The sequence below is a fragment of the Alligator sinensis genome, unplaced genomic scaffold (genome assembly GCF_000455745.1).
Source record: "Alligator sinensis unplaced genomic scaffold, ASM45574v1 scaffold128_2, whole genome shotgun sequence".
NCBI lineage: Eukaryota > Metazoa > Chordata > Crocodylia > Alligatoridae > Alligator > Alligator sinensis.
Window position 1 is genome coordinate 77,455 of NW_005843588.1, and position 5,378 is coordinate 82,832.

Below are 5,378 nucleotides of genomic sequence, written 5' to 3' on the forward strand. Positions count from 1 at the left end.
GTATATCAGTAGCAAAATATGTGAAGTCCTACAGAAGATTGAGGGTGGTAAAGTATTCGCTTTGCTGACTGATAATGCAAGTAATATGAAAGCAGCATAGGAGATCATAATGGATAAATAGCCACATATTACTGCAATAGGATGTGCATCCCATGGGCTAAACTTGCTCCTTAATGTCATCATGAAGTTGGACACTTTACAAAATATCTATAGAAGAGCAAAAGAAGTTATAAAACATGTAAAAGCTACTTGTATTGTAGCTGTGGCCTTTACAAAGAATCGGGAAGAAAAGAATAGAAAGAATCAAATAGTGACACTCAAACTCTGTAGTAAAACGAGATGAGGTGGAGTGGTGATCTCATTTGAAAGTTTACTAAAAAACACAGAAGCTCTTCAAGAAACAGTAATAATTGAGGATCTTGACACTGTACTTGATGAGGATGTCTTCTGGGTTCAGCTGCAGAACTCCCTGAAGATTCAAAAGCCAATTTCTGCAACAATCACTTCATCTGAATCAGACAGTGCATTTTTGTCAGACATTCCTTACCAAATGGCCCAGATAAAATCAACTGTTTTTGAGAGTCTAAGTGCATCTATGCTCACAAGTACCGAAGAAAGAGAAGTGAAAGATTTTATTAACAGACGGGAAGATGCCGTCAGTGGCAAGGCGGGGGCTGGTAAGTGGCAACCACCCACAGGTATCAGCTGCAATTCTCTCAGGGGGTGCACTGCCAATCTCAGGGGGTGCATGTGCACCTGTGTGTGCCTCTTATATGTTAGTAATGGCCCCCAGGCCCGGTCCTTGGTATGGAGGCAGTGGTAAAAAGAGGGAAGGTCTGGGTATGAAGTGATGGAAGTGGCAGGAGTCTGGGGGCTTGCGGTGACCAGTGTCTCAGACCAGTGAGGTGACCAGTGTCTCAGACTCCCAGCCCCAGTGTTGACACTGCAGCAGACGGGAGGAGGAGAAGGTGGGGAGCAGTGAGAAGGTGAGTGTGTCCCCCCCTGCACCCCAGTAGGCCCCAGGCCTGCGGGAATGCCCCTCCCCCAGCCCAGATGATGATTGGGTGCCTCCTGCCTCCAGGCCAGTCAGGATGACCCATCCTGCCTCTATGCCAGGGCCCTAGTGCTCTATACAGACTAGACATCTCCTGTGTTGGCCCCTCATTGCCCGCCTCTGGGCCCAAGGACCCTGTTGCCAGGGGTTCAGCCTGGGGTTTGGAGGTCAGAGCTTCTGGCCCAGGCCAGTCCTGCTGGGGACAGAAAGGCCCCACTGAGCCAAGTGTGAGAACCATGTACTGTTCCTTGCTGTGGAGACTCTCCTTTACTCTGTGGTTGTTCTGTGGGTGTGAGCAGAGGGGCTGAGATCCACCCCTGTCCCACTCGCACTAGTTTCTTCTCTCCTGACCTGCACCCCACACTGAGCGTGCCTTGACTCTGCCCCTTCTCCCACAGGTTCCAGATGGCCTGGATCTTCCCCTGCTGTTCTCCCCTCTTCTCATGTCTTCTTGTCTTGGGCCTGCACACTTCAACTAAGGGGCCATCATGACCTTAGGGCTACAAGGAGCCATATCCTATGAACACACCAGGCAGGCTTCCAGCACACCTGAGCTATACAGCAAGGTAGGATGCACAGGTGTGACCAGCAAAAGCAAGGGGCATGGGATGAGCCACTGCTGCATTGCTCAGGTTGTATACCTGTTCAGCTTTCTGGATTTTAAGAGAGTGCCTTTGGCCTAGATCTGAACAATCAGATCTGGACTAGACAGTTCATCCCACTATCATCAAACTGCTGGCAAGATTTTCAAAAGGGCTTAAGCTATTACGAACTTGACATGTCCTGCTTTTTTCCTTATGAGTGAAGCATTCAGTGATTGGTTTAGAATGCCTCTTCCTTCAGGATTTGTAGTTTGAATTTTATTTTTTGTTTTCATTCTAACCTTGGTTTGTTTGTTTTTTTTTCTCTCTCTCCCAATACCTAATTAGGCTGTTTAAAGCTGTTTGGAAAGTATTACAAGTGTCCCTGGAAAAGCAGGCACTCCTTTGAACTGGTTCACAGTGCACCAGTGTTACCTATGGCCTTGCTGTCTGATGGACTTCCTCCAAAGTGTCCAGCTAGAAACTCCATGTTCCCTGGAAATACTTTCTCTCTGCCTTGTGCTCAGAGCACAGATGTGAATAGGGACCTAGACATTTTTGTGGATGGCTCCAACTTTTATGAGGAAGGAAAATGTTCATTTCCACGGGTCATGAGTCAGACAACTCTGGGCAAAATTAATTAACCAGGCTATATGCAGGCTGATCCATCCCGTACTACTTCTCCAACCCCAGTCCCTTCCATTCCCTTTTGCTTGTAGTATTTATAGTGCTAGGAAATCTAAATGTTGAGGTTGCCCACCTCAGTCAGTGCAGAGGTATCATGGCCCTGCCTGGCTGCCCAGTAAGAGCCATTTAATTTATATTCCCTGTTTTGTGATTTTGGACATAAAAGGCAGAAGCAGAATACTTGCGGTCTCAATTCTCACCAGACACCTAGCATAGAAGAAAAGGCAATGTCATAACGCTGAGTTGTCACCGTGGCTAATTACAAGACCGAAGTAGAAGGGGCTGGGCTATAGGGGAGGAAGAGCCCCAGAGGAGTCATGCAATGCTGTTGCACCTGGACCCTCAGGGAACCACTGATCATCACCTCCAGACAAGTGAAAGTTCACTCAGTGGAAACAACAAAGTCATGGTGTGAGTGACCCAAGGGGGCAGGACATGCCTGTGGCCTATCAGCAACTGTGTTGAGCATGAATCTGTCACAAATCCTCTCCCCACTGCAGCAGAAGTCTCTTCCATCTTTGTCCTGTCCCCTTGCTGACACTAGCTCAAGCCCAGGATGATTGCAGTGAGGCCTGGTGGTGGGCAGTGGTATCCTAGTAGAGAATTACAGAGGAATGAGGATGCTGCAGCACTACAGACTCCCCATGCAGTTGGGCTAGGAACAGCAGGATGCCTGATCCAGCCCATTGCATGACTTCCCATTGCATCCAGAGCTGCCCTGTTTCCCAGGGCCAACAATCAAGCTGTCACAGTAAGTCCTCTTTTAACCCTTTCCATGTTCTTTGAAGTGTACGAGAAGTCCTTGAAGGCTGCCTGATATAGGTTGGGATTGCCTTTTTCTGTTGCACCAATGTGGCAGGTAAAGCTCTTCCAAAAATACCCTTTGTTTGTGCTTTCACTGGTCTTTTCATTTTGAAAGGCTCATGTACAGAATGATTGACATTCAAGTAGGGCAGTCATGGTGCATGTAAAGGGTGCATACCATAGTTCCCCACATACAGCATGTGCCAAAATATAATACACACCTTGTTCTAGAAAGCCAGAATGAAAAGAAAGATCAGTATTGCATTACCTAACTAGGGAGCAGCAGCAAGGAGCCTGAGCCTGCTCATTGCTCTGCACCCTGTAAATCACACGAAGATTTGACTTTTGCTTTTTCCCAGTAACTGTCAGAAGCTGCTCTTACCCTGTCTTTCATGTAATGAACAGTGGGATTTCTAGAAGTGGGGTTTTTTTTTTTGCAAAGAAGGGGGTATGTTGTATTTTGAAAAATACAGTACTTCCTTAACAAGCCCATGATCCTGGAGGAGAGGATCTGCTGGGAGAGAGAATGTGACCCAGCGTCTCAGCTCTTCCCAAGGGTCATGGAGAGCTTGAACAAGCACAGTGGGACTAAGCTGAACCTCTTAATTTTGCTATCTCCTAATATGCACTTTGCTGCATGAGGAGTTTGAGTAAGTCCCGATCTCAGTGCAGCACTGCAATTCAGGACCTAAAGCTTTGACCTGGGCAGTTATCCCTGCAGCTGCCATTCCCTCCCTGCAGAAAGGAAAGTATTCATCCCTCGAGTGGGCTGGGGAGGGACACTGGGACACCGTTTGAGCTGTGTCCAAAGCTTACATTGGAAAGGCTGTTGCTAGAGTGGGATAGGAGCTTGTATTTTCTCTTTTGGTGAATATCCTGCTCCAGTTCTGGCCTCTCCTGCAGGCATCAACCCCACACAATCCTTTCCCAAAGCTTAGAGTGACGGGCAAAGTGTCCGTGTGCATGCTTGCAATATGCTGGTGTGACGGGGCACCGAGTTGGGGCACCAAGTCTTCCCTGTCACAGAGCTCCAGAGGAGTGAAGGAAAACAGAAAGCTCACCTTAGCAAGGAGTCCCAGGAGAGCAAGGGGCAGGGATACCTGGATGGAGGAGAGAGACCCCATGAAAACATAAACAAAGGCAGCAAGTGCGGACAGGGAGGGGGGCTGTGAGAGAGGCAGCAGATGTCTGGATGGATTTAAAAGGGAAATAACTCAGAATTAGCTCTGGAAAAGAGAAGAAAGCAATGCAGAATAGGGAGAGACTACAAGAGAGAGACAACAGACGACAGAGGGAAGGGAATGTAAGAAGGGTCCTGGAGAGAGACTTACCTGGGAAACTGAAGTGAGGTAGCGAGGGAGACCCCTGAGTTGGTAAGTTTGATACCTGAAGACATCAGGCAATGTCCCAGAGACTAAAAAAAGAGAAAGGAGTGAGATTGTATGAAGATTAGCAAAGAGAAAAGCACCCCACATTTTGATATCACTAGTAAATGCAAGGTGAGAGAGAGCTGTCATTTGCTCGGGACCCGTGCGGGGGAGAACGGGGCAAGCAACCAAGACATTGAGCGTTCTCAAAGAGCAAGGGAGATAATTATATCTGAGCTGTTAGTTATCAAAGAGAGACATAATAAATATGCAGAAGAAATATTTTTGTTGAACCTCAGACATGATATCTTCTTCATCTCTCGGGACCATGTTTATTTCTGTACCTTATTCCATCAAAGTTGGGGCAGGTGAGAAATAAAGGAAAGGAACCAGTTCATGTTAAAACAAGAGCTTGTGATTTATTTTGCGGGTGTAGCTTAACTCTCACAGCTGGCTACTAACAATGGCTACCAAAAAGAAGCTGCACAGAACTAGCCCACCCAAGTGCCTTGCAGAAAGGGCTTCATTGTCCTGATGTGGAAATCACAGGGGATTTCACTCATACAGGCTTTTTGTTCTACTTTATTTTTCTCTCTTATAGGCGCCTGTCCTCCCTAGACATCTTCATCAGGATCACAACTGTGACATGATGGTAAGAGGCTTGTCTGCTATCATTGACATAGAGAGCGATGCTGTCTGGGGTTTTGTACTTCTGCTAGGGCTACTCATGTTATCAAAGTCAAGAGTGAGCTTGCCAGGCTAAGAGTGATCCAAAAATAAAGATAAAATTGATTGATGGTGGAGTATGCTGATGAAGCGAGACTATTTCATGATGGTGGCAGAGGCAAATGTAGGCTGCAGCAGAACAAGGAACTTCAGTGCTCT

General features: G+C 47.1%; 1 long non-coding RNA gene across 1 annotated transcript in view; it reads left to right on the forward strand.

Moving 5' to 3' along the window:
* Positions 1–2,037: 2,037 nt before the first annotated feature.
* Positions 2,038–5,378, forward strand: part of LOC106723334 — a 5,838-nt gene continuing 2,497 nt past the window's right edge. Inside the window, exons 1-2 of the long non-coding RNA XR_001359230.2 lie at positions 2,038–3,073; positions 5,095–5,145. This is a non-coding gene — a long non-coding RNA (uncharacterized LOC106723334). The remainder of the gene's footprint in view (positions 3,074–5,094; positions 5,146–5,378) is intronic.